The following is a 17,893-nucleotide window of genomic DNA, read 5'->3' as shown; positions in this document are numbered from 1 at the left end:
TTTATTGATTTAGAAGATATTTTAATTGTTCATATACATAATTAGTAGTAATGTAGTATAATACAAACTAAACTGTTTATTGATTTAAGAGTGATTTTTGTCCTTAGTTGTGACATAATAATTTTAATAAAATCATAGTTTACAATAGAAAGTTGTACATCAATAGCATTTATTTTCAAAAATAAAATTTTGAATATTCTTGAAACTAATTATGGATGGTCAACCATATTTATTTGTTAAACCTGTTAATAAAGTTTGGAATGTATTATTATATATTGTATAGCATTCATTTATTTTAATCTAAATGAATTCATTTAGATTTTATTTGACTTTAACTAATGAAGTTGTTTTAAATTAGTTTTCATTACGAAAAACAAGCATGTATATTTGTAAACTTTGAAATAAGGATTTTAAACAACAATTTTAAATTTCAACTTATTTTTGTTAACTTCATTTTTTTCGACAATTTGGTTTAATTATGGAATTTATTTTAAATATATAATATGTTAAATTGATTGATTTATGATCAATCAAATTATTCTGTTACCAAAATACCATTAAACTCATTTAATGATTGTGTATCATATAATGTTATAAATGTTATAAATATCATAATGTGATGTCAAATATATATATGAGACTTCTCTTCTCCTTTTTGTAGACTCATTTTCTAGGCGGCCAGCATCCTAAAATCTAAGTAAGTTTTTTTGTTTACCTACAATGCTAATTATACTTTGTTATATCTTAAGAAATAAAAAACACAACAAGTTAGGTAATTCTTTTATCAATGTATCTGATACACAGAAGCATGGATCCAAAAAACTTGATTAAGCTGAGAGAACTTGATGCAACCAAAACAAACTGTACGATCAAAGTTAGAGTTCTTAGACTATGGAGAAAACCAAACAACAAGAGCCCTACGAAATATGGTCAATTTATATGATTTTAATGGATGAGGAGGTAAATATTTAACATCAATTTTTACTTTTTTTCATATTCAGCAATCATAACTAGATAAAACTTTCAGGGAACGAAGATGCAAGCAAGCGTCTTCAAAAGTTACTTTCCTAAGTTTGAAGAACATCTTCGAGAGAATGAGTGCTACTTCATCTTTAGGCCCACACTAGCTGACAATGACTCAAAAATCAAGCATGCGGAGAATGGTCAGAAAATTTCTTTTCGTTGGCAAACAAATCTCAAAAAATGCACCAACTACCAAGAGTCCAAGTATGGTTTTGAATTCACTGGTTTTCGTTCCATTTTAGAAGACCCCCTACTTCAGTACACAAGACTCGGTTAGATACTGTATTATTTAATTTATTATTCACTTTGAATTGTTTAAGAAACATTAATATGCTAACGCTCTGACTTGAATTCAAACTAGATATTATTGGATATTTCTACAAATGCTATGAGGCGGAGAAGAAAGCGGTAAGAGGTGGCAAGGAAACTATCAAGACGGACATCAAATTAGAGTATTTGGAGTGAGCTTTTCAAATTTATTTTTTTTATTTTCATTCTTTCCAACTTATCTATATTTATGTTATCCATAACGACAATCTTATAGAGGTAGACATATCATATTTACCTTGTGGGATGATTATTGTCGGAAAATGTAAAATTACATGGAAAAGAAGCAAGAAGCGCATGTTTTTCTTATTCTTCAATTCGAAAATCTGCCGATTTACGGAAGTAATTAACAAATTTTATCATTATTTCATTGTACCTCATATAAGTAACGAATTTATGTTTCTATCACAGAAAACAACACTGTTTCTAATGTATATGATGCGACACGGTTGTTTATAAATTCACCTATTGATAAAATCCTTGAATTTAAGAAAAGATACCTTCTTATTCAACTACAAGTATAAAATAATGACTATCAATATTACATATAATTTCTAAAAATATGTTTTGCTTTTACTTTCTGATTTTGTTATTCAAAGTTAGCAACTGAATATAAGTGTTTCATCACAATAGCTTTCTGTCTAACATTGGTGAAGAAACATCATCTCATTGGTCTGTTGGTACATCTATGGTCTCGTCACTGGAAGAAGAATTTCTTAATGGAATTCATTTCATCAACATTCATGAAATTAATGAAATAAAAGAGGTACGCTATGTTTTTTTAATCGTTTGTTTTTGGATTCATAGAAATATCATTATTAACATTCTATTAATTCTGGATAGGTTAAATCCCTTATTGTTGTTGACAAGATCAAAGCTGTATGTGATGAAAAATCATGGAATTATCGTAGTTGTGATTTATGTAAAAATGGAGTTGAAGCCATAAATGTCAGAATTGATAAGGGAGAGGATCCGATAGATTTTGATGTGAAGAAGCAATAAAAATGTGTCAATGACAATTGCACTCAGACTATAGTATCATCTCCAATGATTAGGTTTTTAATTTTGCTTACTCTTTTTATTTACAACAGTGACCATGTTTTATTTTTAATATTTATTTTCATCATTATATTTTCTAGATACAAGATCCCCATTAGAGTCCAGGATTGCACAGGGATAGTGACTCTTACAATGTTTGACCGGGAGGCAAACAAGCTTATAGGCCGAACTGCTAAAGACGTTCTGGACGAACAGGAACAAATACACTTATTTTCCTTTTCAATGGTTTATAATAACATTATCATAATAGTGAAATTCTATTAACTTTTTTTTGTTTTAACTAAATATATTTGATGCTTTTCTGTAAGGCCCCGTTACCAGTAGCCAACTTTAGCGTCGGATTTACTCATAAACACAGTTCTTACAAATCGGAATTAATTAAAACTTTTCGCGAAATATTAAACATTAGTCATTCATTACAAAACATTAAATCTTTTCTTTAAAACCATAAAATAAAACGTCATATTTAAAACATCGTTTCTTCCATCTTCAGATGCCAACCATTCAATCCAGGCCATGTGCCGCCCTCATGCTTGCTCCTTAGTCTCCTCACCTGCGTGCATACTAAAAGTCAGCTACGCTGCGGGAGTTCTAGTTAATCAAGCAACTTACCATACAACCACTACATGCATTTATATACATGTCCGAAGGCACGTAGTCGTCTATCTAACCTACTCACCTCACCACTAACCACTTATTTACCCCTACAGCTTAGCCACTTGATTACGGAAGCACATTGAGGGGTGCTGATGTACATAAAATTATACATCTATTTGGCATCAAATAATCTCTAAAAACTGCAATTTCTATTCAATAACATAGTGTAAAAGGCTACTTATCATAATAAAATGTAATTTCAGGTGAAACCAAGCCTCAAATGAAGAAATAAGCGAAATGACGAAGAAAAAAAAAAGAAAACACAAGAAAAACAAGAAACACGCCCCATGCCTCAAGAAACACGCCCCCATGCTTCTGAACACCAGAAAAGACAAAAATCTACAAGAAAAGAAAAAAACTAGGAACAAAAGCACTGAGCCGTTTCTCTCAACCACGGGGCCATGGTCACCTTTCAGAAACGACAAAAAGAATCAGCACATGTCACTAAAAAGCAGGGGGCCGTGCCTCATGAAGCACAGGGCTGTGGTGAGTCATCATGTACGATCTGACAATATGCAACTGGGACACGTAGACACGAGGCCGTGCTTAATAAAGCACGGGGCTGTGCTTCTATCTCCAGACAACCTATAAATAGAGGATCATGTGTCATTTGAGAAGTGTGCCTTGAAAAGAGTTCTATCCGGTTTTCTCTTATAAAAACACACACTAACACTCACATAGAAGATTTAGTGAAGAGTTTGAAGGCTTGGAGGTCATCACCATAAACCATCATCATCATCATTAAGAAGGAAGATTCATTCACATTTGGTTAGATTGTTCTAGTTTAAACATGTGTTTGTTATCATCATCCATCCTAATGTTAATCACCATGCTCATTATGAGCTAAACTCCACTCACCATCTAATATCTATGAAGAAGCTTTGTTTTACTTGATGATTATTTAAAACATGTGGTGTAGTATAGTAAAGTACATGGTTATCTTACAGTTATCTTTTGATGAGAAATGTTTCACCAGATTAAAATACTAATTCAAAGTTGGTGATTGTCAATTATATTGGCAATCGTTCATGATCGATTCATGTTGTTGAAAGATAGAAATACTTTGATACATTATCGAAACATGGATCCTTATATTGTACTTAGAAATGATGAGATAAAGTTATGATGTATTTCTCTAAGTCTTGGTAATCCAAAAAATGGCTTTGCTTAGAATATCATGCTAGTTAAAAAAATCATATGTTAACGGAATGTGTAATTATAACCTACATAAATCAACCAAGGGGAGGTTGTGTGACTAAACTACAACCACCCGAAGTTGTTAGAACTTGTATTTGAGAAATCAAAGTCAATCCTAATCTTTCTACTTTACGAGACTACTTGCCAACTTAAATTGACATTCTTGAGGTAGCATGACATTAGGAAAGGGTGGACTTTAAAATGCGCATGTTACCTCCTTAGTGCCAAAGATGCTCACTTAAGGCTTAAGGAGCTATCTATCATATATTGCTACGGCAAGTTTACCACATGTTTGAATATTAATTATCAATTCTAAAATGGAGTGGATTCTCGATCTTATATGGTAACTTTCACGTAATTGAAATACTCATTTAGAATCTCTCGTCTTGGTCACCTATATATTGTATATAAGTATTTATATTTTATAAAAAGTTCAAAAGTTAACCCCAAAATGATTAAAACCTCCGATTAAAGTAAAAAAACGATTTATCGTTATAAACATTCGTGTCCACGGATCGATACTTGGTTCTTACCAATACTATTCTGCATATACGATAGGTACACTTGCCTATTTTGTGTGTGTTTAGTCTTTATAGAAATCACTTTTATATATTTAAAATAGGTTCTTGTGCAAAAGCTAAATATCCATTCACTTATAAACATTACTAGCACACGCAGCACCACATCACTTGCCCTCCCACGTACTTACGTATTGACACTTTAATAACGAAGGCACGTAGAGGCTTACGCTTCCACATACTATCGTCATGCCACTTAATAACGAAGGCACGTATAGACTTACTCTACCACGCACTCACGTTATGCCCCTTTAATAACGAAGGCACGTAGAGGCTTACGCTCCCACATGCTATCGTTATACCACATAATAACGAAGGCACGCATAGACTTACTCTACCACACACTCACGTTATGCCACTTTAATAATGAAGGCACACATAGACTTACCCTACCACGCACTCATGTTATGCCACTAACACTCTTACTAGACCCCTATCCACTTCTATCTCACTCTACTTCTACTTGTCTATAACACACTTCAAATAAGTTCATTATTTACATAATAAGCAAGTCACAACATAGCATTCATACACACTAATAACCGCTAGGCAATCACTATCCTTAGCGATACGAGCAATATCCGAAGATCGTTCATGCACCGACAGACATTATATAATAGCTACCTCATATATCATCTATAGCATACACTTATCACTTAAGGTAAGTGTAATCACACTTCACATCGAGTATGCACACAACTCCGAAAACATAACAAGGAAGTGGGGCTAGAAACTCACCTGAACTCGGTTACGATCACCGTTAATGGTTATTCCCTTCTTGAGCTGTGCGCGACTAACTGTTTAATAAACACAATTTTAAATACCGCTCTAACCAATCTCACTAATCTTAAGCGTCTAAGCCGATTTTACTTCATTAAAAAATTACCGGTTAGTTAATAGTTACTCGATAACCTTTAAAGGTATCTTTCATAAATTAATAAAGTCCAAGTGCTATTATGTAATTAAACCATTTATTCTAAGTCCAGGGACCTTTCTGTCATTATGTCAAACTCCTAGTTCGTTATCCAGTCCTTAATGAACCAGTCCTCATAACGAATTGGACCTTAACGAACTGGCTTAAAGAATTACCTCTAGTTTGTTACCCCTTCTTAACGAATTGCGTAACGAGCTGTTTCTAATTCGTCATCTCGGCTTAACGAATGGGCATAACGAAATACTTGCTAATTCGTTATGTCTCCGTTAACGAATCAGGGTTAGTTCGTTACGTTCCCGTTAACGAACTAGGGTTAGGTTAGAACATTCCCTGACATGACCTTAACTTCGTACCACATTTTCCGGCGCCGCCTTTCCGGAGCCGTCGCCGCTGGAAAACCGAGATCTCGTCGGAAAAGCGAGATCTCGCTTATTTCACCACCATTTTCACCATTTTTCGTCCTGTTCAATCCAGATCTGAGCTACGGTGATCCCTAAGCTCATATTTTGATCGGTTTATACCCGATTCCATCCGGATCTCATAACTTTAACGGTTTAAGGTGTCAGCTCGTCGTTTCGAGACTAGATTTAACGGGTTTGGATCTCTACAATATCATACTATCATTACCTCGGGTCGGGATCGGCTCTTCTTCTATTTCGGCTAGAGAGGGAAAGTAGGATGAGAGAGAGATAAGTGTGTGTTTTGGGTGGTATAAGGAATGGATGGAAATGGGGGATTATGTCATAATTATGGCTTATATACTATAGGTCATGGGCTTGAGCCCATGGTCTATCTTCCTTCCTTTCTAATCCAAGTCCATACCCATATCTCTTTAGTTATTTATCTACTAAACCAAGTAACTTTTCCTACCGTAAGTAAATAATATATCTTCTATTATTTTAGAAATTTTGGGATGTTACAAGTCTTCCCCCCCCCCCCTAAAGAGGTTTCGTCCCCGAAACCTAACTTATTCCTTGTAAAAGGAACACTTCTTATATTCACGCACTCTATTGAATCGCCTTCGCTTATTGGGTTATCATTCTTACTCCCGACTTGCAGTCATCAAGTGATGTTCATGTGTTTTAGCTATTAAGTTAACTTGTCCATGAGTCCCTCAATGTTACAAGTCTCGTTTCGTCCTTCCAAGGGACCTTGTTTCGTACTAATAACATTATTGTCTAAAACAACATTTTATCATAATATAATAATCATTCATAACCCAACTCAATATATTACAAGGCATAGATAAGTATAAGCTTTAAACCTTAACACAAAACAAGTTCTTAGGCAATAATAATTAAAACAAAATAAAACTATTGCATAAGCAATTATTCCTTCATCGAGCGCTCTCTTCTGCAGTTTTCCTTGGCCTATGCTCCTATCCGTTCGCGCCTCCCGCCTTCGTTCCCTTGCACTCCCTTGCCAGGTGGTCCGTCTTACCGCATTTGAAGCATGCAGGTTTTGCGTCACATTCGTTAGCATAGTGCCCCACCTTTCCACACTTGTAACAACCATTTGTCCCAAGCCTGCACTCTCCACCATGAGCTTTTCCACATTTGTGACACACATTCGAACCAGTACTCCACTTGCACTCACCACCATGCACCTTCTCACACGTCTTGCATGTCTTTCTCTCCCACACCTCCTGCTTCTTGTCCTTAGGGTTCCACAGCTGGGCACCGGGTCGTTTAGCAGGGGAAACCAATTTCTTCTCCTTCTTTTCTCCCACCGTTGTGGCTTCTCCGCAATCTTTAGCTATGTGACCTGACTTACCACACTTGTAATATTTATGGTCCTCTGTGCATTTACGCTAAATGTGCCCCTTCTTCCCGCATCGGTAGCACTGGTTTAGACCAGCCTTGCAATTCTCCCTTGTGCATTTTCCCACACACCTTGCATGTTTCCTTGTCCACCATCCTCCTCACCTTCTCCCTTGTATTCTTCATGACGTCTACAGTTTGTTTGGTTTCTTTCTCTCCAGACTTACTAGGATACAGATTTATCACTGCAGCAGCTGCAGCCTGAGCAATGGCGGCTTGAACAGAAGGATCCAATTGATACCCTTCGTTGTTGCTCAGATCTCGTACATTTGTGCCTCCTTCCCCTCCCATTTCAGTAATCGGTTCTTCAGAAGATTCCGGGACAACATGTGGCATACCAGGACGTCCGATGTGACCTCCTTTTCCAATAAACCTCCTCGCTCCAATCATTCGTATTCTATAAGGAAACACAAACATCATCATTCAAGGAATTATTAAGCACATGATTCGTTAGGTAAGTAGTTAATGACAGTGGCCAAGTGTAATTAACTATTTGCATTACTCCTCATGTTCTACATACTTTCTTTATGGCTTCACTCGTGCTAGTTTCTACTTTTAAACAGTTAATCAATCAAACAATCAATTAATTCGATCCCTATCCTGCATATATCCTTCCTTTAACAATTAAGCGAACATCTTTATACATTATTTAACATACTTTACCATTATTGAGCTTGCTTGAGTGACACATGGCTATCTTGAACTGGCATCTTCTTTCTTTTCTTACTTAAATCCCATTTTCTGTTCGAGTCTAAGCATGTAGGATGCCTAAATCTCTCGAACTTTGCTCTGATACCAACTTGTAAGGACCCGTTACCGGTAGCCCTACTTTAGCGTCAGATTTACTTATAAACACAGTTCTTACAAATCGGAGTTAATTAAAACTTTTCGGGGAATATAAAACATTAGTCATTCATTACAAAACATTAAATCTTTTCTTTAAGACCATAACATAAAACGTCATATTTAAAACATCGTTTCTTCCATCTTCAGATGCCAGCCGTTCAATCCATGCCATGTGCCGCCCTCATGCTAGCTCCTTAGTCTGCTCACCTGCGTGCATACTAAAAGTCAGCTACGCTGAGTGAGTTCTAGTTAATCACGCAACTTACCATAGTCACTACATGCATTTATATACGTGTCCGAAGACACGTAGTCGTCTATCTAATAACCTGCTCACCTCACCACCAACCACTTATTTACCCCTACAGCTTAGTCACTTGATTACAGAAGCACATTGAGTCTTGCCCTCCCACGTACTTACGTATTGCCACAATAATAAAGAAGGCACGTAGAGGCTTACACTCCCACATACTATCGTCATGCCACTTAATAACGAAGGCACGCATAGACTTACTCTACCACGCACTCACGTTATGCCCATTTAATAACGAAGGCACGTAGAGGCTTACGCTCCCATATGCTATCGTCATGCCACTTAATAACGAAGGCACACATAGACTTACACAACCGTGCACTCATGTTATGCCACTTTAATAACGAAGGCACACATAGACTTACCCCACCACGCACTCACGTTATGCCACTAACACTCTTACTAGACCCATATCCACTTCTATCTCACTCTACTTCTACTTGTCTATAACACACTTCCTATCAGTTCATTATTTACATAATAAGCAAGTCACAACATAACATTTATACACACTAATAAGCACTAGGCAATCACTATCCTTGGCGATACGAGCAATATCCGAAGATCGTTCACGCACCGACAAGCATTATATAATAGCTACCTCGTATATCATCTATAGCATACACTTATCACTTAAGGTAAGTGTATTCACACTTCACATCGAGTATGCACACAGCCCCGAAAACATAACAAGGAAGTGGGGCTAGAAACTCACCTGAACTCGGTTACGATCACCGTTAATGGTTATTCCCTTCTTGAGCTGTGCGCGACCAACTGTTTAATAAACACAATATTAAATACCGCTCTAACCAATCTCACTAATCTTAAGCGTCTAAGCCGATTTTACTTCATTAAAAAATTACCGGTTAGTTAATAGTTACTCGCTAACCTTTAAAGGTATCTTTCATAAATTAATATAGTCCAAAGGCTATTTTGTAATTAAACCATTTATTCTATGTCCAGGGACCTTTCTGTCATTATGTCAAACTCCTAGTTCATTATCCAGTCCTTATCAAATTGGACCATATAACGAACCAGTCCTCATAACGGATTGGACCTTAACGAACTGGCTTAAGGAATTACCTCACGTTTGTTACCCCTTCTTACCGAATTGCGTAGCGAGCTGTTTCTAATTCATCATCTCGGCTTAACGAATAGGCATAACGAATTACTTGCTAATTTGTTATGTCTCCGTTGACGAATCAGGGTTAGTTCGTTACGTTCCCGTTAACGAACTAGGGTTAGGTCAGAACATTCCCTGACATGACCTTAACCTCGTACCACATTCTCCGGCGCCGCCTTTCCGGAGTCGTCGTCGCCGGAAAACCGAGATCTCGCCGGAAAAGCGAGATCTCGCTTATTTCACAACCATTTTCATCGTTTTTCATCTTGTTCGATCCATATATGATCTTGGGTGATCCCTAAGATCATCTTTTGATCGTTTTATACCCGATTCCATCGGAATCTCATTACTTTAACGGTTTAAGGTTTCGGCACGTCGTTTCGCGACTATATTTAATGGGTTCGAATCTCTACAATATCATACTATCATTATCTCAGGTCGGTATCGGCTCTTCTTCTATTTGGGCTAGAGAGAGAAAGTAGGATGAGAGAGAGCTAAGTGTGTGTTTTGGGTAGTGTAAGGAATGGATGGAAACAAGGAATTATGTCATAGTTATGGCTTATATACAATGGGTCATGGGCTTGAGCCCATGGTCTATCTTCCTTCCCTTCTACTATTTTATAAATTTTGGGATGTTACATTTCCGCAGTCAGCTGAATTTTTAACACTCCATGTTGCTTTCAACGCTTTATTAGAAAGAAAGTTTGCCTTTAGGATCAAGATAAAGGACTATAATATTGATAAAAATGTTGAATATTTTTCAATTACTAAGATGACTGAAGATCCCAAAATTATTTATGAACTCGAAAAGATTTTCTATAATAATTAGGATTTTTCTCAATTTCTTCATTTATATTATAAACCGGTGAAAAGTTTACACGTCAAACATGTTACTCTACATGCGAAATGCAGGCTGGTGAATCTGATTTTGTGAGTCTAATTAATACCCAGTTGCTATTACAGCCTGATTATACTTTGAAGGTTATCTACCTTTTTTAATAATTTTTTTTCGCTATCTACTTAAATGAAACTAACTATATTGAACTTATAATTCGTTTAATTATTATTTTTTATTATATAGGATTCTATTTCATGTACCGCTGACAATGTTTCACCGATTTCCAATAGCAATGATAGTATGTCCATGACTGCCGGTGTTGATTTGAAGTGTAACCTTGAAGATGTATATGACGTTGACGACTTATTTGCTCTATCGTCAACTAAACAACATACGATTCACACAAGGATGTGCCGGATGCAACTTGGAATGGCAAACTGTTGATTCCAAAAACAGAGAAGTAGAAGTTGGTTCTTTTATTGTGACAAACAGTTTACTTTTTAGTATCTTTTTTGCATTGCTTGCTGAGTTTATGTTTATTTTTTTTTATTGGGAATTTGTTGGTGTTTTCCTTTTTATTTGATGTTTGACTTTATGGAGATTGCTTTTTATTCCTGAAGGTATGATTGACTTTATTTCCACATTTGGTTATATATGATGCTATGATTTATATAATTTGCTGGTTAAATGTTATTAAAATTTTTATAATATTATAGTTCACATATTTTATTTTTCTTGAAAATATTTATAAATTCATATATTTTCATCTAAATATAATTCTAAATTTATAAATACACGTTTGAATTAAAACTTCCAAATATGTTTTTAGCAACGATTTTATTAATGTAAGAAGATTGAGACGAATTAGTTGTCTTTATGATAATTGAGAAGACTTTTAATCGAAAAATAATAACTTTAAAAACAAATTCGAATTATTATATGCACTATTCCATAAATATTTTCCGGAATACTATATATTTCCAATTTTTATACATGATTATAAATACACGCTTGAATTAAAACTTCATAATATATTTTTAGCAATGATTTTATTAATGTAACAAGATTGAGACAAATTAGTTGTCTTTATGATAATTGAGAAGATCTTTAATCGAAAAATAATAACTTTACAAATAGGACATCTAATGTTGTGTACAAAGAGATATTTCGAGATTTATGTTTTATGTTTCACTTAGTCAAATTTGATTCTAACTTAATATCGTCCTTCATTACTTTAATTCACCACTTTGTCTTTTTTTTTTCACTCACTACATGAATAAAATGTCTCATTTATACTGTGTCCGATCATATTATATTTTACATGTTTTGTGGTTTAAGTGTTAGCAATTTTTTAACTACAATTTATGTTTCTACTTTTTATATTTAATACCCAATTTTTTTATAATATATCAAATGTTTTCTTACTTATAAAATTAAATTTGTTAAACTCGTGTAGTACATTGATACCTAACCTAGTTAGATACAAACAAAAATTAACTAAAAATGTCTTGTGGCTCACATGGTATACTTCATTCTGTACATAATGATGTTGGACTCAGGTTCAATACCCAGTGACTGCACTATTTTTTTCAATTTTTCCAGAACTTGTATTGCATATTTTATGGGCTACATTCATTTCTTTTTATTGCTTGGATCAATTTCCTTGTTTGTATTAAGATCTTTTATCTTATATGTATATCTAATATATAGTTTTTTAAAACAAAAGCCCATAACTAAAGTTAAAATTCGAATTTCGTGTAATTCAAAGAACAAAGAGTTTAGGAGCACTAAAATGGCTAGTAAGTTAAAAAAAAAATACAAGAAAACGTTGATAGAGAAGATCCACTATACTTGTTACTAAAAGGAGTCGAAGAGAATTTTATATTACAAAAATGCCAAACACCCTGTAACATCATAATGTTACTAAAAAAAGATAGGTAGTTCACTAAAACACAAAACTAAAATCAAAAGATGAAATGCATTCATGAGCTTACATGATCCAGCCCATACACACACACACTACATAAACCATATATGAGGATAAACTTTTTATTTACTCTAACCTAAGACAACTTTTGACATACAGGGTACACATGCTCAATGAAATAGGTCATAATTTGAATATTTTAATATTCTTCTTCTAACTAATACAATATTTAATAATAATGCACATGAGAGTTTAAATGACAACTTTTGCAACACCTAAATTCAACATTTACTTTTCATTTGCAAGGATTGAATTTACTATCTAAAAATTATAAAAGGCAGACACTATACCACTAGAATGATAATAGGTTATGAATGCACTTGAAATTATTTAATTCACTATATATAATGTTATCTTATTTTTATACTTTAAATTAAGATTTAAATTTGCATTTACTATTTGTATTTTATAACTAAATACCATTTAATTATGTATTATTTTATTTATTTACTTAAGTATATGATAACTATATATTTTTACATAGTTATAATAACATTAATAATAATTATTACTTTAATAAATATAATTAGTGTTTAAGGTAGGTCGGTTTAGATTGCGCTCTTCAAATGAGCCTCGCTGACACCCGTTTCAACGCACGGGCCAACCCACTAGTATAAGCAAGAAATGCGAGAAATCGATTTGAATCATTAGTTATGTGTAATCAATGGTAGAAATGAAGAATGCCATATTTGTAATGATCATGACATTAAAATAAGATAAAATTCTCAAGATGTTTAATTAATGGAAAGAATTTCCAATTTTGTCCCCACAAATAAAAGAGTCTAAAAAGTTTCCCTACAAACACGTTTTTGATGAAGTGTTAGGCCTCAACGCAAAACTGTTTTTCATATTATATAAAAATAGGGTGAAACGCAAAACTGTTTATTAACTACCAAAGGTAACAAGGGGTGTATATTATATATAGATGTTGTACCACCATATTCAAGTACTATTAAGACTATATAAGCTAATTAGAATGAAAGATTAAACTCAAATGACTTTTGAAAGTCAAACCTTCAAGAACACATAAATAAACAACCTTGGATCTTTGTATTTGAGAGAGATTTTGGAGTTATAGCAGGAAAAATGAAGGGAAATGATGGTGTATATATAGGGTAATGTTGGTGGTCAAATATGGGTGTAATTATCTAGTGTTTGCATGAAAAATGGATCAAAACAAGTCACAAACAAACTAATAAACAATAGACTCTTCCTCATTTTAGGTGATTTTGTTTGTGCTTGTTCTTTTGTATATCTATTTGGATTCTATGATTTTAGAGGTGATGATATTTGACTACGCTACTTTAGCACTATATGTTTTGTGATTGGTACATGTGTATTTGTATGTTGCATGCTTTGGAGCTTGGGCTCTTTGGAAGCAGCTCTCTATCCTCATGGATAGAGGTAAGGTCTGACTACATCACATCTTCCCCAGACTCTGCTAATAGCTTTTGCTGTGGATAGGATTTACTGGGTACGTTTGTTGTTGTAATACTACACAAAAAAACACAACGAAATAAAAAAGTTAAAGGTAGAATTATCAATTATAAAAGCACACTTAACATGGCACCACCACTAGGGGTTCTAACAAATGATGAGAGTGATAAAACTGATGATTTGATTATGGATATGTTGGACAACCTGAAATATGGAAGTAAGAAATATTTAAACACAAATGTTAAAAGACATATATTAGTGTCATTAATTCTTAATATATTTTTGCATGTAATAGGGCGTGGGGACGAAGAAGATGATATTGGAGAAGAAGATGAAGACAACCTAAAATGTTGAATCGTGATCTAGAAGATGGAGATATGGTTTAGAGAGACGATGATGGAGACAATTTGAAATGTGGAGGTAACTGCATCAATTTGTAACAAAAAAAATCCTTTCTTTAAAAATATATATTATGTAAGGCCCCGGTCACGGTATCTTACTTTGACGTTAGATTTACTAATAAATACAATTCTAAATATTAGAGTGAATTAAAACTTTTCACGGAATTTAATAAGTCAACCATATATTACATAACATTCTAAATCTTGTCTTATCATCATTGAAATTTGTCTTTGAAAATAAAAACATAATCAAATTTAACATTTATAACATTCTTCTAAATATGCCAGTATCTTCAGTCCAATATCATGTGTCTTCATTCAAGCTACGCTGAGTGAGTTCTAGTTAATCATGCAACATACAATACGTTCATATATGTAACATCCCGTTTTCTCGTTTCAGTTAATAAAATAAAATGTGAGTTATTACGAGTCGGGCTAGTGTTGGGTTAAATAGATATGGGTTATGGATTTGGATTAAAAAGAAAGGAAGAAAAGATCACGGGCTTGAGCCCATAACCCACAGTATATAAACCAAACTTATGCATTAATCCATTCATTTCCACTAACTCCATACACCATCAAAAACACACACTTAGCTCTCATTCATCCTACCTTCTCTCTCTAGCCGAAACCAAGAAGAAGAATCGATCCCGACCTGAGGTAATGATAGTATGATATTGTAGATATCCAAACCCGTTAGATCTAGTCGTGGAACGACGAGCCGACACCTTAAACCATTAAAGTCATGAGATCCGGATGGAATCGGGTATAAACCGATCGAAAGATGAGCTTAGGGATCACCCTATCTCAGATCCGGATCGAACGGGATGAAAAACGGTGAAAACGGTGGTGAAACAAGCAAGATCTCGCTTTTCCAGCGAGATCCCTGTTTTCCGGTGATGACGGCGCCAGAAAGACGGCGCCAGAGTTATGAATACGAGGTAACGAATCTTCCGACATTCTCTAACTTAACCCTAATTCATTAGCAGGGAATTAACGAATTAATGGTAATTCGTTATGTTGATTCGCTAAGGAAGAGCAACGAACTGGATCCAATTCGTTAAGCAGTTCGTGATGATCATTCGTTAAAGTCAGTTCGTTATGGAAAGCCAGTTCGCTATGTTAAGATGATGAATCAAATGATTCGTTACTCATCCAGTTCGTTATGTTTTGATAACGAATCGGGATATTCGCTATTTACCAATTCGTTACGTTAAGATAACGAATCAGGTGATTCTTTATTCATCAATTCACCAGGTTCAGATAACGAATCAGACTGTGTTCTGAATAACAAATTAGACTTTAAAGTAATGACAGAATGGTCCCTGGACTTAGATAAGAATGATTTAATTACAAAGAAGCCCTTGAATTTTTAAGCTAGCAAATTAATAATGATTTAAAATTCTAATGGAAAATGTGTTAAGACAGTTAATAGAAATAAAAATTTTCCAAGCTGACCTGGCAGCTCGACCCCAGCCAAGGGCTCAGCTCCTTGGATCCCGCTAGGGGCTGCCGTCCCTAGAACCTCGCTGCCAGGGGCGCTGCCCCCGGACCCATGTTCATTGAGGGTTATAACTAGACTAGAAACGCGATATGAGTAGTGATAGTTAATTGATACGTGTAATTTTTATACAGTTAGTCGCGCATAGCTAAGGAAATGAATAACAATTAATGGTGAACGTAACCGAGTTCAGGTGAGTTTGGTTGTTTGTACTGATGCTTCGCATCATGGGTTAGGTTGTGTGTTGATGCAACGAGGGAAAGTGATAGCTTACGCGTCTAGACAGTTGAAAGTTCATGAGAGTACTTATCTGACGCATGATTTAGAGCTAGCAGCAGTAGTGCACACTCTTAAGATATGGAGACACTATCTGTTTGGTACTAAGTGTACTATCTACACGGATCATAAAAGTTTAAAGTACTTCTTCGAGCAGAAAGAGCTGAACATGAGGCAAAGAAGATGGTTACAGTTGATAAAGGATTACGACTGTGACATTAAGTACTATCCTGGTAAAGCTAATGTGGTCGCCGACGCGCTAAGTCGTAAGAATGAGGAAGTCATTGTGATAATAAAGTTATACCAGTTGATTATGAACTCAAGTCTATTTGAAGAAATCATCAAAGTGCAATCAGAGGTCCTGGGAGATGAAGGGCTAGTGAAGAAAGAAAGAATTTTCGGTCAGCAAGACGAGTTGGTGGAAAACACACATGGTGTTAAGACTAGGTTTGACCGTAGGTGGATTCCACGCCATGGAAATCTTGGAGGTCGAATCTTAGATGAAGATCATAAGTTAAGGTATTCAATTCATCCAGGAACTACTAAGATGTACTAAGATTTGAAAAGAGATTATTGGTGGCCAGGGATGAAGAATGACGTAGTAGACTACGTTAGTAAATGCGTAACTTGTTTACAAGTCAAAGCTAAACACTAGAAGCCTTATGGGAAGATGCAGCCTTTAGAAATACCATAATGGAAATGGGAACACATCACCATGGATTTCATAACTAAGCTACCTCGTACAGCTAAGCATCATGATACCATCTAAGAGATTGTGGACCGTTTGACCAAGAGTGCTCACTTTTTGCCAATACGAGAGGCTATCTCGTCAGAAATGTTAGTAAGCTTATTCATTAAAGAGGTTGTATCCAAGCATGGAGTACCGTTATCGATCGTGTCTGATAGAGATACTAGGTTTACTTTGAGATTCTGGAAGAAGTTCCATGAAGCTAAGGGAATGAGATTGAACATCAGTACGGCGTATCATCCTCAAACATATGGATAGTCTGAAAGGAAGATCCAAACCCTTGAGGATATGCTACGTGCTTGTGTTTTAGACTTTGGAGGAAGGTGGGATGATCATCTGCATCTGGCAGAGTTTTCCTATAACAACAGCTACCATTCAAGTATTGGTATGCCACCGTTTGAGATGTTTTATGGTAGAAGATGTTGAACCCCGGTATGTTGGGGAGAGATTGGTCAGAAAGAGATGGGAAGTTTAGAAGTTGTGCAAGAGACTTCTTCAAAGTTCGATCAGATCAAAGCAAGAATGAAAGCTGCTCAAGACAGATAGAAGTCGTATGCTGATAAGCGGCGACGACCAATTGAGTTTAACGTTGGTGACAATGTGATGCTCAAGGTCTCGCCTTGGAAGGGAATTATTCGTTTTAGGAAGAGGGGTAAGCTAAGTCTAAGGTACATTGGACAGTTTAAGATTGTAGAACGAATGGGTGAGGTGGCTTATAAGCTAGATTTACCCATGGAGTTGGAAGGAATTCATTCAATCTTCCATGTTTCTCATATGAGGAAATGTCTGGCAGATGACACGTCTCATGTGCCATTAATAGACATTGAGGTT

The sequence above is a fragment of the Bidens hawaiensis genome, unplaced genomic scaffold, assembly GCF_021521415.1.
Source record: "Bidens hawaiensis isolate Kalapana, Puna unplaced genomic scaffold, B.hawaiensis_p1.1 tig00049041_1, whole genome shotgun sequence".
Classification (NCBI taxonomy): Eukaryota; Viridiplantae; Streptophyta; class Magnoliopsida; order Asterales; family Asteraceae; genus Bidens; species Bidens hawaiensis.
This window is presented reverse-complemented; position numbering follows the sequence as displayed.